This window comes from Onychomys torridus, chromosome 16 (genome assembly GCF_903995425.1).
Source record: "Onychomys torridus chromosome 16, mOncTor1.1, whole genome shotgun sequence".
Lineage (NCBI taxonomy): Eukaryota > Metazoa > Chordata > Mammalia > Rodentia > Cricetidae > Onychomys > Onychomys torridus.
The window spans coordinates 634,502-656,953 of NC_050458.1; the positions used below are offsets into that span (position 1 = coordinate 634,502).

General features: G+C 39.1%; 1 protein-coding gene and 1 pseudogene across 2 annotated transcripts in view; both read left to right on the forward strand.

The window, feature by feature from the left end:
• Cpq (carboxypeptidase Q) overlaps positions 1–22,452 on the forward strand; it is a 472,588-nt gene that overhangs the window by 879 nt on the left and 449,257 nt on the right. The gene's annotated exons all lie outside the window — the stretch shown is intronic.
• LOC118597060 lies at positions 5,092–19,486 on the forward strand (annotated as a pseudogene).

A 22,452-nucleotide genomic window follows, 5' to 3' on the forward strand; every position in this document is an offset into this window, starting at 1 on the left:
ACAGGGTTGGTTCGGTAAATTAAGAAAGCTAATTATGACTGTGTGCACAACACATAAAGGCTGCTTTAACATGGTTGGCCACTGCTGCAGTACTGTGTCCTAGATCCTAGGTTCCATAAAAACCAGTTGACCTTAATTGAGTTTGTCATTTGATCTCTTTAGATTTTAACCCCTCTCTCTCTCTCTCTCTCTCTCTCTCTCTCTCTCTCTCTCTCTCTGTCTGTGTGTGTGTGTTTCTGTGTGTATGCACATGTGTGTGGGGGCCTGTGGGGGCCAGTAGTCAATATCAGGTATCTTCCTCAAGGTTTTTCTTCCTTAAACTATTGAGACAGCACATCTCTGATGAACCTGGAGGTCACTGATTCAGCTAGATCAGTTGGCCAGTAAGGTCCAGGAATCCATCTAGTTCCACCCTGCCAATGCTAGGATCACAGATATGGACCAGTGCACCTGCCTTTGACGTGGGTGTTGGATCCTTATGCTTGCATGGTAAGAACTTTACAAATTGAGCCATTGTCCCATCACCAGCTCTTAATTTTTTAATCTCTAAAATGATGTCACCTAAATAATATACTTTCTAGCTTTGTGTCTTTGGTGAGAGGCTGCTTGCCAAGATCCTAATGGGGAACACTGGGAATGCAAGATGGGCTTGCAAGACCCTTATAATTAGTTAGTGAGAGCAAAAAACTGGCCTATAAAGTAAGTGGAAATTTATTTTGCTTCCTCATGGAAGGCAGAGACCAATGGTAGCTGCCTGGAGGTCTGAGAGCCCATGCCAGTTTGATTTAGCTCAGGAGGCTGGTGCTTTCTGCCCTGGAGGCTGATATGATGGAATAGACTTTCTTCTTGCTCACAATATTATGAAAAAAATTTAAAGCAAAATCTTTTATTACTTGCCCTGGAGCTAGAGCTTTAAAATTTCTCTCCCATGCCCACCGCGCTCCTCACCCCACTCCCACTATCCCTAAACCACTTAGCTTTTAAAACCAAAGAATCCATTCCCATGCTCGCCATTGTTGGATTGTTAGGCCTTTATCTTCATTTCTGCATACTCCCTCCTTCCCTCATTTCTTCTTTTTCTCCTTCCCTTCTTTGTTCCTTCTCCCATCCCTCCTTTTCTGTTTTTCCCACCCTTCCTGTTTTTAACACAATTTTCCACTCAGTACTTCTAATGCTCAGGAACTCGCTATGCAGCCAAGGCTGCCTTTAAACTTGCTGCAACCCACTCTTGCCTTTCAGCCTCCCAAATGCTGGGGTTATAAGTGTGAACCACCCCATTCAGCTCTGGGATCTCCTCTGTAATATAGCAAAGTAGGATCAACTGGTGTGCTTCTCTTTAGTTACTATTTTATTCAGTGCATATTAATATTTCAACAGTTTACTGAGTATATGCTATATGCTAGATAAAGAATAGAACACTGAGTTTGAGCAAGAGGGTGAACTACCACATATTCAATTATACCAAATGGTAATACAGGGTAGATGTAGTGGCATGCCTGTAATTCCAGGGTTTGGAAGACAGAGATAGGGGTTCCCTGGGGCAAGCTGGGTAGCTCCTGTGTTTCAAAGTTGCCTTTGCTGGAGAGCTTTGTGTCCAGTTAAGAGGCACTGCCTCAGTGAATAAGGTAGAGAGATGAAGGGAAGATTCTGGATGTCAACTTTGGATCTCTCCAGGCATGAACACATGCACACATATATATGCAAACAAAAACACCCGTACCACACAGACACATGCAAAAAATTTACTTTATTTCATTTTAATACTGTTATGGATTCAAGGACCATATGAGTTTCTGGTTTCCCTGTGTCAGTCCACTATATGGATGAATTTACATGTATGGCTGTCTCTTGTGGGTCCTCCTCACAGTCAGACCGAGAGCAGCATTAGAGCTACACTTGTCAATTTCCCAGCTGAGTTTTATATTGCCCAACACCCTACTTGGAGATGCCTTGTTAGCAGTAAAGGTAAGTAGATGCATTAACTGAAAAACATCATGTTCAATATATTTTAAAAGGTCTTTAATGATCCAGAGATTCAGAAGCAGACCATCAACTTACTACTTGATATCCGAGTCTTCACATATTATACATGTGATACATGGTATTGCAGGTGTATCTTACCTTAAGCAAATTCTGTGCTAGTAAGTTTGACTTTATTCACACTATCCACCATTGTCCACTTTATAAAGAAGTTATCAGCATGATTGTCTAGTTCATAAAAGGGTTAACTTCCTTGCTGAAGATGGAATCATGAGTGTTTTATATTGGAGACCCCCGTTGCACTGAAAGTATCATCTTATTTTTCAGTCTCTAAATACCACCTCTTATGAGTATCCTGTTCTGGTGCAAGGAATATTTCCAGCCACTGACCCCCTCCAGCCTAGAGCTCTTGACTCTGCTGGTCTCCACATACTGTCTGCTTTAGTTTTTCACTTGACATGGTTGAGAGTTACAGGGAATATACAGCAAAAAATTCCACGGCAAAGCAAGGCTCTGAGATAAAAGATGTTACCATGGATTAAAAGGCAGAAGGTTGTGAATTATTGCCAGTCATGGGAGTTGAGACAGTGTAGGCACCTTAGTTTTAAAGTTTTAGTTCATACAAGAGAGATACAAGCATCTAGCTGCATCTACTTCATATTATTCCTGCAGCAACCAATGCAAAGGGGTTCTTTGTATGTAAGGTACTATGCTGATACATTCTTTTCTACAAAGAACCTGGTACAGCTACACCAAATCATACTGTGTTGGTCATTTCCCTTGCTAACAATTTGTCACAGACTTTATCAAATGTTCTGAAAAATTTCTCCTAATAAAATAAATTTTCTCTCTTTTCTTTTTTATCTTATTCTTCCTCTTATTCCTCACCCAGTGCAAAACGTTCCAGTCCCTTTTCTGCAAAGTAAGATCAACCTCTCTGTCAGCACCCATACCTCAGATATTCTCCTATTTTCTCTTGTTAACAAACAGAAAAAGATGAGAAGAGTTGGCAGTTCTGTTGCCGTTAAAAAAGAGTTATCTAGAAGAGGAAGCTAATTCCTTCCCTGCATTCTAAATAAGCCTTTACTGTGTTTTACCCATCACTCTCTGCTACTTTTCCTCACTTCCTAATAGTTTTTCCTTTGCACTACCCTACTGTGGGATGTCCTGTATGTTGTGACTAAATGAAATTCTGATTGGCCAGTAGCCAGGCAGGAAGGATAGGGTAGGCAGGACAAGGAGGAGGAGAATTCTGGGAGGGAGAAGGCTGAGTGAGGAGACACTGCCAGCCTCTGCCATGAGTACCAACATGCAAGATATCGGTAAGCCACGAGCCATGTGGCAAGGTATATATTTATAGAAATGGGTTAATTTAAGATGTAAGAACTAGATAGTTAGAAGCCTGAGCCATTAGGCCAAACAGTTTAAATAATATAAGAGTCTGTGTGTTTACTTTATAAGTGGGCTGTGGGACTGCAGGGGGGCTTGGGCTCTCCAGCTATACTACCCCTATTTCTCCAATCCTTCAGTTTCTCATTGTTTTTTATTTATTTGTTTGCTTCATTTTGGTTTTGTTTTTTAGTGGCGTCTCCCTGGGTAGCCCAGATTGGGCTCAAACTTGCAATCCTCCTGTTTCTGCTTCCTTAGTATTAGGATTACAGCCTTTCTTCTTTCACTGACTCTGACATAATATTCTCTCAGTTTATAAGAATTCGTCACTAATGGAATTTTCATTTGCCAATTTATGCAATACAAATGTTTCAAAAGTATTTTATGCTTTATTTTCCATATTTACCTATTATTAAATCCTGCCCACTCTAATTTCTAAGAATATCTCAAGCTTACCCTTGTTTCATGTGGCCCGCATCAACAGGATCACCCATGCTCCATTGTCCTTCTGGCTCCGCCTCTCTCCACTCCAATTCTTTTAAAACATTCTTGGTACAGCTGCTTTCTTTCTTTCCTTCTTCCTTCCTTCCTTCCTTCCTTCCTTCCTTCCTTCCTTCCTTTCTTTCTTTTTTTTTTTTTTAAAGTCCAGACATATTACTTCTTTGAAGAAAAATTAAAAGCCTGGTAAAGGGTACACATTCATATAATCCCAACACTTAGGAGGCTAAGACAGGATATCAAGTTAGGGACTGTTAGTAAATTGCACCAAAAATGTTAGTAAACTGTAGCATAAATCTTAAAGAGTCTTATTAATAAAATCAAACCTGAGCCAGGTATTGGGGTGAATGCTGGAAGATCAGAGAAGCAGAACAAGCCACAGCCACCTCACCTTGCCAGTTCCTCAGCTGATCCTGTTTCCTCAGACTAGAAGCATCTGAGTCCTCATCCAGAATGACTCTCAGCTGAACTGCTGCTCAAAAGCCTAAAAGCTTAACCAGCCAAATGTTTAACTAGTCAAATGCTGCTAGTTCCTGGTCCTCACACCTTATATATCTTTCTCTTTCTGCCATCACTCCCTGGGATTAAAGGCTCACTTCTTGGGATTAAAGGTGTGTGTCACCATGCCTGGCTGTTTCCGATATGGCCTTGAACTCAGAGATCCAGAGGGACTTCTGCCTCTGGAATGCTTGGATTAAAGGCATGTGCTACCACTGCCTATCCTCTATGTTTAATATTGTGGCTGTTCTGTCTCTGACCCTGGATAAGTTTATTAGGGTGCACAATATTTTGGGAAACACAATACCACCACATAAACTGGTTGCAAAAGGTGAGTTTTGCAACTCTGTGGGTTTGGTGTCCTGACTACCTGGGGAATCAGGCAACACCTTGAGCTGTGTAGCACAGCTGTGATGGCTAAACTACAAGGAGACAGTTCAGTCCTGGAGGGCGAGGTATCCTGGATACCTCAAGATGCTCAGAACAACAGCTCTGCCCTGAAAGTGTCCCAGACACCTGGGGCTGTGTAGCATAGCTCTGACAGCTAGGACTGAAAAAACAACAACAACAACAACAAAAAAAAAAACCCCAACCCTGGAAGGGAAATTTTTCTGACTTCTCCAGAGAGTCAGGCCTGGAACTGCTTCAGCAGGAAAGGGTATCTTGACTCTTCAGGAGAGTCAGGGTATCCGGACTCTTTGGGAAAGACAGGATGTACCTGGTGTGATGGGGGATGGTCTCCCTGCAGCAATCCTGCTCCTGAAGAGCTGGAATCTCAGGCTCAGCGTTACCAGCTCTCTCTTGCTCAGTCCACGAGGGGATGTCTTAGCAAGGTTCTTCTGTTCAGCTCCTCCTTGCTCAATCCACTATGGGATGTCCCAGCAAGGTACTTCTGTGCATCAGTAAATGAAGGTCTTCACCCAAAACTCTTTTGAGAAAGAGATTTATTTGGGAAGGAGGAGTCCAGGAGAGTAGCTGCCTCTAACAGGGTGGAGAGTGTAGATGGAACTGTCTTATTAAACAAGAAACACAGAGCCAAATGCAGAGTTAAAAGCCCAAGAGGTCAGAGCAGTAGCTGAGCGCTGAGACTCAAAACTGCCTTTCTTACCCTTTGCTGCCCCTGTCTTCCTTCCCCTCAGAAAGAGACCTACTTCCTGTGTATCTGTCTTTTTATTGACTTTCTGTTCTGCCTTCTCATTGGTTATAAATCCAACCACATGACCTCCTTGTTACTGCTTGTCTATACAGACCTCCAGGTCTTCTATGGTTGGTATTGAGATTAAAGACATGTGTCTCCATGCTGACTGTATCCTTGAACACACAGAGATCTGCCTGTCATGTGATCTGGATTAAAGGTGTGCACCACCATCACCACCACCACCACCACCACCACCACCACTACCACCACCACCACCACCACTACCACCACCACCACTACCACCACCACCACCACCACCTGGCTTCTGCTATGGCTTGCTATTATCTCTGACCCCCAGGCAATTTTGTTTATTAGCATACAAATAAAATCTCATTTCAGTACAAATAAAATATCCATAGGAGAGAACAGCTTATAACTGACCAGGCAGGGCAGTTTATGTAGGATGTCCAGGGGGCAGAATCAACTGTGATTGGTTAGATTTTTCTGCCCAGGGATTGGCCAGTTTTGTGGGCAAGGGGCAGAGATGGCCCTGATTTCAGGGCCAAACTGTGTTTCTTTCACTGGCCTTTCTTGGCTTTTTGACACTGCTTCTAAGGCCAGGGCACATTTGTTTCACTGACTCTGCTTCTAGGTTCCAAGAGTGTTATTTTGGTACTAGTTTCAGAGTCAGGGCATATTTCCTTGGTTCTGGGTTTGAGGATAAAGTGTTCATTTTTCTGGCTCAGGTCCCAAACACAGGCTGTGTTTCTTTCCCTGGTCCTGGGCCCTAAGACCATGATTCTATTGTCCTTCTCCATAATTGGTTGGTTTCACAAGTCTGTTGCACATGGGCAGAAATGGCTCTGATCTGAGCTAAACTGTGTTTCTTTCACTGGCCTTATCTGAGCCATCCTTTTTCTTTTTGGTTTTTTTGAGACAGGGTTTCCCTGTGTAGCTTTGCACCTTTCCTGGAACTCACTTGGTAGACCAGGCTGGTCTCAAACTCACAGAGATCTGCCTGCCTCTGCCTCCCAAGTGCTGGGATTATAGGCTTGTGCCACCACTGCCTGGCCTCAGGGTGAGTTTCTTTAGCCAGCCCCTTTTCCCTACAGGGACCAGCCTAGTCTACATAGAAAGTCTGTGTGTCAAGAAACTAGGGAGTAGATTGGGGTGGGTAACAAAGGTCTAAATAACTTGGCATTCAAGAACGCTTTGTTCCTAAGTGGTACACATCTCATCTTCTCTGCAGCTGCACTGGATCTCCATCACTCTAGGAAGGCTGTGCCCATGTTCACCTCTTTCCTCTTGTCTTTGTGGTTCTCTTTGCTTAGAATATCTTTTTCTTTCATCTGGGCCTTTAGGCCTTAAAACCCAGTTAAAACATTCAACCATTCTATGAAACCTTTCTAAATTTCAGTCACAGCTCTTTCCCGGGAGAATGAGTGGCCAGTACTCCCACCTCTTTCATATCACTCTGTGATCATGGGTTCTGACCATCCAAACTTTAGTCCATAAGTGTGAAGCCAGTATTTCCAAAGGAAAGGCCATTACATTAGACCCAGGGCTGTTTCATACTGCTAACAGATATATAAACTATAAGAAAGGAGTATTTATGATTCTCTAAGAATCATGTAGGAGACAGAACTCCAGGTACACCTGTGAGGAATTGTGTAGATTAGGTTAATACACACTGTAGCTATGGGCAGCCCTATTCCATGGGCTAGAGTGACCATTTACCTCAAGCTATGCTATTTTATAACTTTCCATTCCATGATGGACTTCATCCTTGAACTGTAAGTTAAAATAAATCCCTCCTTTATTTGAAATTCTCACAGCAACAGAAATAAACAAACAAACAAAAAAACAAAACAAAAACAAAAAACCCCCAAATACATACATGATTGGCAGATATTCAGTTATTTTGTGTATGTGTAGAGAGGTGTTAGTGGGGTATGTGTGAGGGTGGGGGTTCTTGTAAGTGTCAAGATGAATATAGAGGTCATATATTGAGATTGAATATTTTCCTCAGTGACCCTATCTTTGTTTTTGAGACAGGGTCTCTAACTGAGCCTGGAGCTCACTGACTTGATTAGACTAGACAGCAACCACCTATGACCTTCTTGTCTCTGCTCTCCTATTTGACATCATTCATGGCTTTTGCATTGGTGTTGGGAATCTGATCTCTGGTCCTCTTCACTATAGTTGCTTTGTGGTTGCCCTAGATGGTGAATACCTCCTTCACTAAGACAAGGGCTCCAGGAACTTCTCACTTTTCAATGTATTCTATGTTAGACTCATCTTCCAGTAGCTTTTCAAAAGTGCCATTTCCATGTTTCTACAGCTTATGGCTCCAGTGGCTCTGGTCCGAATGAATAAATTTTGACTATGATTCTGGGTTTTCCCATCTCTTTAATCTTACAATGTTGGTTTGTCTTTTAGTTCTCTGATGAAACAGGGAGGACTAAAGTTATTAGTTTTCAGCTTGTTTGTTTCTATTTGTGGTGGTAAGGACAGAAACAGTGCCTTGCAAGTGTTATATTTTAAAAATGGTGGGAAGGAGTCACACCATACAACAGGCCCACATGGGAGGTTTATTGAGGGGAGAGAAAAGAAGGGGCAGAGAAGGGGGCAGAGACTAGTCCCTGGAGATGAGAGCAAAGGAAGAGAAAGAGAAAGAGAACCAGGCAGGGCCTGCCTTTTATAAGGGAACACAGCAAATGCACCCAAGGGGTGCTCTTAGTGGCTGCAGCTGAGGATATATTCTGTCAGGACCCTAAGGGCAGGCCAGTACAGATGCCTGAATGCTAATAGCAGCTTTTTATGTTGCAACTGAAAGTGGAGGTATAGACAATGCTCAGTTTAAGTTTCTTGCTTGTCCTCATGAGATATTTATCTTCTCATTTCTCTGCTTTTCACATTAGCATTGTGCAAGAGTGAGAACATTTTTTGTTCAAGATTCTCTTCTTGAATTAACTACTTTCAATACACGTTAAATGTTATATATATATATATATATATATATATATATATATATATATGTATATAATATAATTTATCGTGTATAATATATATATATATTTGGGACTTTAAACATTTAAACTTTCCTGGAGCTGGAGACATGTCTCAGTGGTTAAGAGTACTTGTTGCTCTCACAGAGGACTGAGGTTTGAGTTCCAGCATCCACACTGAGTGACACATAATGACAAGTAATTCTAGCTGCAAAGGATCACCTATATGCATGTGTTCATGTGCAAGTACATGTGTGTGTGCATGCACACACACACATGAAAACAATATCATGAAACATTTAATAATTTATCTTGAGAAAAATGTGTGATAACAGGGAGACAAATCAAAAGCAATATAAAAATTAGTAACAATTTTATATTTTCTACATTGCATATTTATGGCTTAATGCTTACAAATTTCTCAATGCTCATTTGTTAATATTCTTTTTTATTCTGTCAATCAATCATTACTTCTCTATAACTCACTTGTTACTGTGGACTTCTCTATTAGCTGAGCTTCTAAGCAATCATTCTCTGAGATTGGGAATAACAGAATCATATCTCAGAACAGTCAAGATTTTAATTCAGAGAAAGAAACTGAGTCTATTGCTAATTTTGTATTGGTTTCCAAAATCTACTGAACATTTAACTTTACACTTTTAGAGATGTAGTAAACACCTTGCAAGTTATTTTTATAATTTGGAACAAGCAGTGGCAAGATTGGCAGGGGAAGGACTGATGTGTGCCCATGTGGGAAGAAGGATTCTGCTTTGAAAACACAGATGGGTCTTTGGATGTGGAAATTTATGAGGTTCGGAGAGCCATGAAACATCTTTAGAAGCTAAGTCCAGCAGAATAAATGGGAGGCTGTTTGCTGGCTTGGCATTGGAGCCTGTCTGACACAATCTACACTGTGAACAACTTTTCAGACATTTGCATCTTGCATACATGACACTGGATTCTCAAAGTGTCCAATTAAACACTTGACAATGGGAGAAATGTTTGCTTCCTCAGAAGCCTCGGTGTCAGCCTTGGCCTCTGTTAGGGAAGCAATTCCAGCTGAAACTGTTGTGGGTTTTTCTTCTCTGGTCTTGATCTTGTCTTTATTTAGACAAAGAAAGCTCTTGAAAGCCATGGAAACTGTGTCAAGTTGTGGGTCATAGAGCCAGGTTAGGTAACTAAAGGAAAAATATCCAGGTGAAAAGCACTTTTCAAACCAAATACCACTCTAGAGCTTTAATTTCTTTGGATTTTAAACTGTTGCTGCTTGAAGTGTTTTAGAAAATGATTGCCTCTGAGAAAAAGAGAGAAAGGAAGTGCTGGCATATTCTAAATACCCCATCCACCCCCACACACATTTGTTTTTTTGAGACAGAGTTTCTCTGTGTAGCCCTGGCTGTCTTGGAACTCGCTTTATAGATCAGGCTGGCCTCCAACTCACAGAGTCATGAGTACCTCTGCCTCCCAAATGCTAGGATTAAAGGCATGAACCACCACCACTCGGTTTAAATATTAAAAAAATAGTTAAAACAGGTATTTTAGATATTAAAAAAACAAAATTAATTTTTAACACTTCAACAAACATTTCTGGAAGTACCGGTGGCAGTTATGTGTGGTATATGTATGTTCCTATCCTTGTTGATAGAAATGTTTAAGAAGCGTCTGTGATAGGAACAGCAATGAATACAGAGAGATAGCAGAACATAGGACAAGAGTCAAGAAAACTTTTGTTTTGTCTTTGAAAAATTTGTAATATATTAATAGGGGAAAACCCCACACCCAACTTATGTGTCCTTGAGTAAGCTTTCTTACTCCCCTGGCATCAGTTTCCTAATCAATAAAATATGTAATATAACATCAAAAGTATCAGTGATTGTCATCAGTATTAAATAATACAATATTTGTAAACTACTTTAATTATACTTGGCTCTCCTTCTAAGTGGGATGTTATAAATACTTCACACATGCTAGTGAGCCACAAAATACTTTTCAGATTGACAAGGTTTACACATTCCTGTGTGATGAAGGAAAGGAACAAAGGATAGGGGGAAAAGCTCAGATATTTGATGCAATGTTGATCAAAAATTCAGCATTGGGATGCTTGATAGGCATTTTCTTCACTGGGTGAGAGCCGAGAAGCAGTATGTAGATGGTGATGGAGACAGAAAAACATTGAGGATTTAAAAACAAACAAACAAACAAACAATTACGGACCATAAATCTGTCCCCTCAGTTGTGAAGAGGAGAGCTTTTTCTGAGCCTCAGAGAAGGGGCAGGATTTGGAGCTTCAGCAGAGTGGAAGAATTTTGTAGCAGCTGCTGTAGGGAACCTGATAGGTGTCAACTGAAGATAAATATAAGGGTTGCCCAGCAATACAGAGGATACTGCTGGGGTCAGGCACTTGGTTTATAGCAGAGATGTTTGGCATGGTGATTTGACTGTTGGTGGTAACATTGTGCACCCTGGAGCATGCACAAAGAAAATCCAGTTTTTGTTCTAAGGAAAGTGAAGGGGGATAAGAAAGAAATGCTAATGAAAACATTGTTAGAGTTATTAACCACCAAATGCAGTTGTGGGTTAACCTGACTCTGAAGTGACAGTTAGGATAGATTGGTGATAGAGAGACTGGAGGTTAAGGCTCTTCACTCAGCCAAGACCTGTGTGGTATCTCTGTGCCACACAAGTGCTGAGCGATGGAAGGGAGAGGAGAGCTGTGTGTGATTCTGTGTTCAGAGTCCAAACAGTCTGCTATGGGCTGATCTCTGAAACTGTAGCTTCCATCTTATTGCTCAGCCCATCCTACTTCTTTATACTCTGAATATAAACTCCCAGTACATGGTGGACATAATTCACATCCTCGTCATGCTAATGCAAACAACTTTTATCTGTGCCACCCACATGCTTTAAATAATGTGACTTCTACTCAGATATAGTGAGGCCAACAGAGGAGAAGACACCTACCCAAAAAAAGATGGTTTGTTATAGTTCTAAAGAGGGTAAAATGGTGAAAGTCCTGGATCAGGGCAGAAGGATTACCCTAAAGATAAAAGTCAAAGCAATAGGAAAGCAAATCTGAAAGTAAGATAGTACAGTGGCTAGTCACAGGCTGTACCTATAAGTCTACTGCTAGCGGGATGCTTAGGGCCATGTTGGTTGGGTCTTTTGATACTATATACCTCAGGCTAGGTAGCTTCATTTTGCCCTGTTCTGAGAATTGGTCTCATGCTTTTCTTTTCTTCATTTGTGTAGTCCCATATAGTTCCTAAAACTCAGTGTTTAACAAGCAAACTGGAGCTTTAAAGCCTATTTAAAGCTTTCCAGTTCCTTTGACTAAATAACAGTATTTTCCTACATGCCTGCAACATGGCTCTATTCCCTACCCCTCTATCAGCTTTGGTATCATATGAAATGGCTGCCACACTTTTCCTCCCTTTTTAACTTTGTTTCTATTGATTTAAAAGAAATACAAAAGAAAAAAATACAAAGAATAGGTATCATTATGATACACACACACACACACACACACACACACACACACACACACACACATCCCATTGTGCCTTGCTCATATTTACTTCCCCACTACCCTGTATCTTTTCACTGATTTGCTTCCTCCACTCTGCTTTCATGTCTCTCTCTTTCTCTCTTTCTCTCTCTCTCACACATTCCCGATTAAATACATATTCTACATATAAAAAGAAACCATAAAGGGGTTCAGTGATTAAGAGCACTGGCTGCTCTTCCAGAGGACTTGAATTCCATTCCCAGCACCCACATGGCAGCTCACAAATGTTAGTAACTTCAGTTCTAGGGAATCTGATATCATTTTCTGGCCTTGTGGGTAACTATATACATGTGCTACACACACACACACACACACACACACACACACACACACACACACATATATACATACAGTCAGAATACTCATACTCACAAAATAAAAATAAATATTAAAAAAGAGAAACTGTTTGAAAAATGCACAATATTTTGCCCAATCATAATTTCCAGTTCTATCTATTTACTTGCAAATGACATGTTATTCTCTTTTGTGACTAAATAAAACTCCATTGTATATATTATATGTACCATGTTTTCTTTATGCAGCCATATGTTGATTGGCATCTCAGCTGTTTCCATATCATGGCTATTATGAATAAGCATGGATGTGTTTGTATCTTTGCAATATTCTGATTTATATACCTTCAGATGTATGCCCAAGAGTGCTATATATGGATTATATGACTTTTCATAAGCAATGCCATGAAGTAAAGGCAGTGTTCTCAAAAGCTAGTGTTGAGGCATCACACAGCACAAATATGATCCTTGATATAAGTTTTACATCTTCTATAAAAAATTTAAATGTACCATGGACTTTAATGGAAAATTATAAAACTTATAGGGAAAAATGTAAGACCAACATAGAGAACCTAGGCCTAGGCAACGAGTTTTTAGAATTTACCCTAGAGATGAACCATACAAGACAAATTGATCAACTGGAATAATCAAAATTTAGAAAGTTGTGTAGAAAACCCTGCCATGAAAGTGAAAGGTTAAGACACATTCTTTTCCAAATATTTATCTCACAAAGGCCTAGGTAGCAATGATATAGAAATTCTCAGAACTCACTCTTAGAAAGTATATAATTAATCAATTTGGCAAGATATAAGAAGACACATAGATGGAAAGTAAACTCTTAGAAAAAAGAAATACCACCACACACCTGTCACGATGGCTGTTTATAAAAGAGAGGGATGACAGTTCCAAATACCGGCAAGGATGTATGAAAATCTGGATCTCCTGTACACTTGCATACAATCATAGAGCCATTCTAGAAGGGTTGCAATCCTACTATTTTCCTCCCTCCCTCCCTCCCTCCCTCCCTCCCTCCCTCCCTCCCTCCCTCCTTTCCTCTCTCCCTTTCTCCCTCTCTTCCTCCTTTCCTTCCTTCCTCCCATTTTGTGGTTCTGAAGATCAAGTCTGGGGACTCATACATACTAGACACGTGCTATACCACCAAGCTATATCCCTAGCCCAAGATTTAAATTAAAATGAAAGCCTATATTCTATGTTCATTGCAGTAGTATTTGTAATAGCCAAATTCTGGAAACAAGACAAATAAATTACAATGACATAGGTATACCATAGGTTAAAAAGGCCTATGGTATATACATTCTGTGAACTAATAGTCAGAAATAAGAAGAATGGATTATATAGACAATAACTTCAATGAATTTTAGGGAATTCTGCTGACTTTAAAAAACGCTCAATGATTATGTGTATGATGCTGTTTGCGTTACATTTTTGACATGACAAAATCATAGACACAGGAACCAGAATATGGTTGTCAGAACTTAAGAAGTTGTGGTGGAATAATTAACTCTAAAAGAGCACTCATGAGGGCTCCTTGGGACAGTGGAGTGTTCTGTATTCTGCCTGTCTCAATGACAGTATCCTGCTTTGGATATTATATTATGGTTTTATAATTTTACCCCAGGGAAAACCAGAGAGGATTCATGAAGTCTCTTTTTATTCTTATGTATGTGTCAGTCTACGGGGATCTCAAGATAAAACTGCAATAAGATTGAAGGTGTAGCTCAGTGACAAAGAGCTTGCCTAGCATGTGTAAGGTCCCGTGTTCAATCCCTGTCACAAAATAATGATAAAGTCTCCAAAATGTGACAATAGAAAAGAAACCTGTGCAGTGTGCTTAGATGCAATTTCCTTCCCTGTAGCTGCCTTTTAAATCTTCTGTCACCTTCTGACACACTGACTTATGAACACTTATTCTGAAATCCTCCTTTATATATAGTACTACAGTGGCTAAAACTATTATCAGTAAAGTATAGGAACACAAAATTGGAGTGCACAGAAAAATGTGCAATTATTTGTGCACATGCATGGAGAGCATGTGTAAACATGTCTAAGACCACAGGCACAGCTCTCCTTTTTCAGTATTTCAAATTCTCTGCTGTAAATTATATGGAGCTATAGTGTAAAGTGGCATTCATAATCCTCTTCAGTTCTTAACTTGCCAAGAAGAATATCCTCTCTTGGGACCTGTAGCTTTACTTTTGTATTGTCAAAGCCATGTGGATTATACAAAACAGAAGAAAAAGAAATGGCCTAGCTAACATTTGGCAACTGCAACAAGGAACTTACCAGTTTGAAGTTTGTTTTTTTAATGTATTCCATTTCAAAAAATATTCCTCCAAGCCTTCCTAGTGTTTGGGATGAATGAAGAATCATGAAGAATCTACAGCTCATTTCCAAAAGAAATAGAAAAAAATACTCTTGCAAACATTTTTTGCTTTGTACTTATGGAGTTCAGAAAGGTATATTTTTTATTCTTCCTAGTTTTCCGTTAGTTTACCTAAAGAATTTCTTTGAAAGACTATTTAATGTGTTTGACTTTGAGAAAAAAATGGAAAATTTGGAACAGCAAAGAACTGTTTATCTTGAGTTCACTAATAGTTTCCTGGGGGCTTACAAAAATATGGAGCCTATCAGCCTCAAGCTTTAAGGGATTCTTACAGATTTAGGTGGAACAGAAGAGGATTTCCTTTGTAATAGGGCCAGCTGTCTTTATGCAATGTCCTGTGCCTCCATACTATGTACCAAAAAAAGGAACCACAAAGGCAAAAATAAAGCTTCATAGACTTTTACCATTTGTGAAAGTTCCTTTATTACAGACACAAAGCAGTACTTAGCAGATACTTTGTGCCTTCACAGGGTTTTGCCATTCCACCAAAGTCACACAAAGGCTATCCTTGGGGGCTGTGTCCTGTACTGTCAGGCACTGTGCAGTGGCCCTGGCACCTACATGTCTGATGCTGTTCTTGATACTGAGGATACAGCAGTGAAGAGGACGTGCAGCCTGCGAGGTGGTCATCATCTCTTTTGCAGCTGCTTTCTGGCCTCTGGTAAAGACCAAGATTGTCAAAAAGAGGACCAAGAAGTTCATCAGCCATCAGTCTATGGTGATATTTTGTTTGTGTTCTAACAAATAAAGCTTGTCTAGAGATCAGAATGTGGAGCTAGCCACTAGTTAACCATAGAGGCCAGGTTGTGGTGGTACACACCTTTAATCCCAGCACTTGGGATCTCATGCCTTTGATCCCAGTACTTGGGAGGTACATGCTTTTAGTCTTAGCATTTAGGAGGAGGAAACAGAAAGTGATATGGCTGGGCAGAGAGAGGAAGCGATAAGGCAGGGTGGAGACAGGAGCTTGGCCCTTTTGGTCTGAGGATTCAGCAGAGGTAAGAAGTTTTTCTAGTGGCTGGCTCCTTTACTTCTCTGATCTTTCAGCAATTACCCTGATATCTGGCTCCAAGGTTTTTTTTGTTTTTTTTTTTTTTGTTTGTTTGTTTTTGTTTTTTTGTTTTTTTTATTGAGAGCAACTAGAATACACTCTACATCTAGTTCCCAACACTAGATAATACTTGATTAACTTTGAATTTTCTAAATGCTAATGATACAGGAACAACAGCTGCAGAGAGACATTGGATAATGGAAAAACTACTGAATTAAGTCAGCCTGTATACTTTAAAAATGTGTTGACCTCTGAATAGAAAACAGGATATGTGTTACGTAGGGAAAGAGGTTTTGCTTTTGCTTCCACAGGAGAAGAAAGGCTATGGATACCATCAAAATTGATAAAAGTTTGATTTGAACAGGAGAGACCTCTTAATTAGAAGAGGTGATAGTTCATCAAACAGTGTGGCCATTACATATAAACTAACTTTAAAACCAACAAATGCTTTTCATTTGATCAGATATAACTTGCCAAAAGGGAACCTCCCCCAAATTAGGATGGGGACAGGGTTTTGTTTTTGTCTTTTCAAGAGAATGAAGGCATCCAGCTAAGGAATCTGAAGACTACTGGACAAATGAGACATATGAAGAGAAAAGACAAATAATCCAGAAAAAATGTCCCAAGAAAAAAAAGTAAATTGCTCTATTGATATAGCACATCTTCAACAGGATAATGTTTATTTCTGCTGTTCTGTACAGTCACATAATGCAAATTTTTTTTTGTAGACACAGTCCAATTAAAAATTAAAGCTGACTTTGGAGTTGGAGTGTGGCTCTCTTCTTTTCTAAACTCAAGCATGCTTATTAAAGAAAAATCCAAAAATTCTCTGTCTCATGTCAGAAGATCCACCAGATATGAGACAGAAGAAAAACCAAAATTAGGGACTATTCTATAGCCACTGATCTCATGATTCTTTGGTTTTATCTTAACCCTTTAACACTTTTCTTAAGGTATAAATATATCTCAAAATTTATAAGATTAATATACATATTTTAAACTTTCTGTCATGATATTAATAGTTATATAGAGTAATAATATTAATGGTCATATATAGTACTAAATAATTATAGAAAAATGCTTCATCTAGCTTTCTGTACATGATTTCAAGTTTGAGTCTCTATCAGGTAATTAGGAATTAAGTTTTTGTACCCTGGATGGGCATAACAATTATTGATTCTTTAACCTCTTTGAGATCTGCTTTATATGAAATTTAAAAGGTTTAAGCTTTCAGCAGTGAACCATGACCATGCCTAACAGTGACCTTTGAAATCTCCACAAGGAGGATGGAGTTCCACAATGATGATTCCATATGGACTATAATAACATCACTAAGCTGACAAACATCATCTAAAGATCATCTTTGGACTACAAACTGCTCAGGACAATTTTGAGGTAGCTAACTGAGATTATCCAGCCTCACAAACTATTCTAGCCAGAATGTAAGACAAGCCCTGTACTTTCTTATTGTGCAGAGACTAGACAACAAATAATATAGCTACCACTCCCAGGACTTGACAATTAACCCAAATATTTTTTCAGGATTGATACTCTAAAGATGCCATCACCCCCAGACAACAGGAAGTAAATTTAAAACATCACATTCCCAAGAGATGGGGTAGGTAGTTTTTGGCCATTCAATGGGTTATGGATGTTTGTCATTGTTTAGGGGAGTTGGTTACAAGTTGTATACAGTCAGGAAAGAAGCTGAACAAAGGAGATTAGATTTAGGGTTCTTCTTTTAAAATGAAAAAAGGGAGATATAGAAATGATCGGATAAGGGTAGATTATTGAATCTACTCTGAAAAGAAAAAAGGAGAATATAAAGATAGGATAAAAGGGTAGATTATTGAATCTATTTTTAAAAATCAACTACTTGTTTTCAATATTTTACATTGATATATATCATTGTATATTGATACAAAGTTGAAATTATTTTTGTTTAGAATATACTGTGCATTTCTAATCTTGTTCAAGGTATTGAACCTATACATCTAAGTTAACAATGTAATGCAAATTGCTAGTCTTTGAAAGTTATTATTATAAACTATTTAGGATAATAAAGAAATGTAGGTTTGTAGTTGGTCATATAATACAATTATATTTGTAGTCATATTAGGTATGTTTTTAAGGTCAAACAGATATATTTTAGGTAGATAGGTGGTCTTCAAACACTTCAGAGATCTACAGAATATGGCATTTAAGATGTTTTAATAACATGAGCTCTTTTTTTATGATAATGAGACATGTCTGGTCCTGGCAGCACCAATCTACTTTGGGGCAGATGATGGGCATCAAAGAAACTCCACATGGAGTTTACTTTCTTTATGGCAAAAGTTAGCCACTAGGAAAGGAAATGCCCTCCCCTTGACTCTGACAGTATGCTGTCCAAATGGGATAAGCAGGACACAAAAGAAAGAATTGCTGAACTTTGCCAAGACAAGGTAGGACAGACCTTCAGAAAAATCTTACTTCACAGATAAGTCTGTCAGATATGCTAAGCCTGTAGGTTGAAGATGGATGCTCCAATGTTACAGATTCTACAATGTTACAACGGCTAAGCAGCCAGCTGTTTCTATCATTTCTCACATTTTTTGGAAATTGCTTGCTTGTACTTCCTGCCTACTCAGGTAATATTATTTCCTTCTTGGGTCTCTGTGGAGTTGAAGACTAGATAGTTATAATTTTCCTTGTTACTAGATTCAGAAAAGAAATTCACTAAAGAAATGTAAAGTGTATAGGATTGAGAGACATTAAAAGATAGTTTTGGTAATGCAAGTTTGGATAGAATGTGAATTAGGTACAACCCTTTGGACTCACCAAGACAGGATAGATAATTGAGTATTTTCTCTGAATCTGTCAAATGTTAATGGACCAGGCATTGTTAATGTAATTATTGCTTGTATATATTGTATATAGTTATTGTACTTATTGCATGTAGTTTTTCTCATATTAGTTATAACCTTCTTTTATTTTAGACAAAAAAGGGGAACTGTGGTGGTATTTTGTTTGTGCTCTAGCAAATAAAGCTTGCCTGGAGATCAGAGGGAAGAGCTAGCCATAGAGGCCAGGTTGTGTTGGCATACACCTTAAATCCCAGCACTTGGGATCTAATGCCTTTGATCCCAGTATTTGGGAGGAGGAAACAGTAAGTGATATGACTGGGTGGAGAGGAAGTTATAAGGTAGAGCAGAGACAGGAGCTCCTTCCTTTCAGGCTAAGGAATTGGTGAGGTAAGAGGTGACTGTGGCTTGTTCTTTTGTCTCTCTGGTCTTTCAGCATTTACCCCAATATCTGGCTCTGGGTTTTTATTATTAAGACCAATTAGAATTCATGCTACATCTATCAGACCACTATGTCAAAATTAAGAGAAACTGGTGGAGACCCAGAGGTATCAACAACAGAGTATGGAGAAGATTCAAGGGCCAGACCCTAATGCCCAACACTGGTTACGGGAGCAACAAAGAAACCAAGCAAATGTCACCTAGTGGCTTCTAGAAGTTTCTGGTTCACAATGTCAAGGAGTTGGAAGGGCTGCAGATGTGCAGAAATATTGTTGTGCTGAGTTTGCTCACAACATTTTATTCAAGAACTAAAAACCCATTGTAGAAACAGCAGCACAGCTGGCCATCAGAGTCACCAATCCTAACCCCAGGCTATGAAGCTTGCATGCATGCTTTATTTGTTTTCAAATAAAACCACAAAAACTGGAGTGAGAGCGAGAGAGAGAGCGAGCGAGAGACTTGCCACTTGACATTCATGCCTTCCTGGAGATTCTATTCTCGATTATGAACAGAGACAATAAGATAAATGTATTAGTTAATTTGTGTATATATGTGTATATATGGTGTGTGAATACATGTGTGGAGTACACATGAATATAAATGTGAACAAATGAATACTTGCATGCATATGTGTATGTGTGTGGTGTGTAAGCATGTGTGTAAGTTAAGCTATGTGTGAGTATGTGTATGTGGGAGAGTGGAGAGAGAAGTTATCTTGTAACAAAAACTTAGTCTTCTTTCTAGAAATTAATTATTTCACTAGATGCAATGAAAGTGACTGTAGGGAATCAGTTACAGAAGGTAATGTAATATATCAATCACTGTCATAAGATATAAAAAGCTTCAACATGACAGCATAGCTATATATCTTAAATTTCTTTTACTGGAAAAACTAGTTGGAAACAGAAAGGTTCTGAAGAGCAGAGGTATTTTAAGTAGAACTGAATTTGTCTATTTTCTAAACTTTTTGTTCTTCCTCAATGATATTGTGAATAAAATACTTTTATGGTTCACTTGTACTGTTTAATAAGTGTATGCATTTACATCTCATTGATTTCAGATCCACACAGCAGGATAATACAGTATGAGCATATCTCTGATATGTAAAACTTGATGACAAAGTAAATGTTGTTTGTGAGGACATTTTTCCTTAGGTAATGCTTAGGGAGAGTTTAAACTATGGAGAACACACCTACATAAGAAAGACATCCTCATGTCTCTAGATCAATGGTTTTTAAACCATGGGTCATGACCTCTTATCAGATATTTACATTATAATTCCTATCAGTAGCAAAATTACAGTTATAAAGTAGCAATGAAATAACTTTATGGTTGGGGTCAGCACATTAGGAGAAACTCTATTAAAGTGACACAGTATTAGGAAGTTTGAGAACCACTGCTCTAGATAAAGACCATCAGCATTCTGTCCAGCTGCACACATTCAGGTTACCACTTGGCATGGTTGTTCTAAAGAGCAGAAAGATTCACACAAAATATGAACAAACTCTTCCTTTCTTCTTGAAAGAGGAATGGGACATTCCCTTCATACTCTGATATATTACTTCCCATAAAACTTTGGAAATTTTATTTTTGTTTTGTTTTTGAGTAAAATATAAAGTAACTTTGAAAAACAGTTTATCTTTGCATGTAAAGGATGAGAAACCCCTTTTGATGTTTGGGAATGGATTTGCTTAAGAACAAAAATAAGACTGGGTGGTGATGGCACACGCCTTTAATCCCAGCACTTGGGAGGCAGAGCCAGGCAGATCTCTGTGAATTTGAGGCCAGCAGGGGCTACAGAGTGAGTTCCAGGAAAGGTGCAAAGCTACACAGAGAAACCTTGTCTAAAAAAAAAAAAAAAAGATTTGGACCAGTGGAATTTTTTGTCATTGTTTTTTGTTTAAGCCTCTTTTTTATAGATCATAATTGCACTGGAAATTGAAAACACAAATATTCTTAAGGGCTGAGTTTCATCTGCCTGTACCATGAAGGAGACACCTTAGGAAGAATAGACATGTAGTGCATATTTGTTGGAGAAATTAAGAAGATAAAGGAAATTGTATAAAGGCTTTTACATTTTCACTTTCCTACTTTGCCATCCTCAGTGCTTACAACTTTTTATCTTCCTGGTTATTTCTTTCTGATTTCACTTACATGCAAACGTTAACATGTAGCTGTATCAAGAGACAAAGAAAAATGTTGCCCTGCTTTCTTCTTATATTTCTTCTTAAAAGCAGAGAAACAAATATCTCACTCATGGCTTCATTGGCCAGAGTTGAATCACATGTTCACACAAAAACCAGTTAATATCAAGTAATATAGCACCACCAAGACTTGTAGAGATTAATCAGTGACTACTCTATGGGGCTGAAGTCCCATAATGCTGCTTATAGTCTCCTCATAGCTCTGTCACTGAAAAGCTGGAAAGTTGGGGTTGTGTTGGTCCCTTCCCTATGCCTGCCTTTGTAAGTAAGGTTAGGGAATCGGCACAGACACACTGCCAGCTTTCTCACCCCTTTCTTTGATCTCACTTGTATAAAGTAAACTTTTTTTTGAGAATTTTATGCATGAATACTGCATTTATATTATTTCTACCCATATCTTCCCTCCTCCAACTTCTCCTGTGTTCCTCCCACTGCCTCTCAATTTATAATCTCTTCTTAATTATATTATTGTTACATGTGTGTGTATGTAAAACCTAATGAATCTGTTTAATGCTGCTCATATGAACGTGTCTGTGGGACTGATACTAGGGATTGGATAACCTTTCTAAGAGTCTGTCCCTAGGGAAACTGACTCCCTCTGCAGCATTTACTGTCAATAGTTCTTCATCTCACTTTTGTTAATCATAGAACACTGCATGGTAGGTCTCCTGACACTGATCATATTTGGTTGCCATAAGTAGTGTTACCATCACTACTTATTTTGGTCTTAGTTATATTAATGCTGTGGATATCGCTCTGTGTAAATAAAGTTCTGATTGGCCAGTGGCCAGGCAGGAAGTATAGGCGGGACAAGAGAGTAGAGAATTCTGGGAAGTAGAAGGCGGGGGAGACACCGCCAGCCACTGCCATGAAAAGCAACATGTAAAGACACTGGTAAGCCACAAGCCATGTGGCAAAGTATAGATAAGCAGAAATGGGTTAATTTAAGACAGAAGAAGTAGATAACAAGAAGCCTGTCACAGCCAAACAGTTTCTAAACAATGTAAGTCTTTGTGTGCTTTCTTGGTTGGGTCTGAGCGACTGTGGGACTGGCGGGTAAGAGAGATTTGTCCTGACTGTGGGCCAGGCAGGAAAACTCCAACTACAAATTCTGTATAATTACTGTCATGTACTTAATAA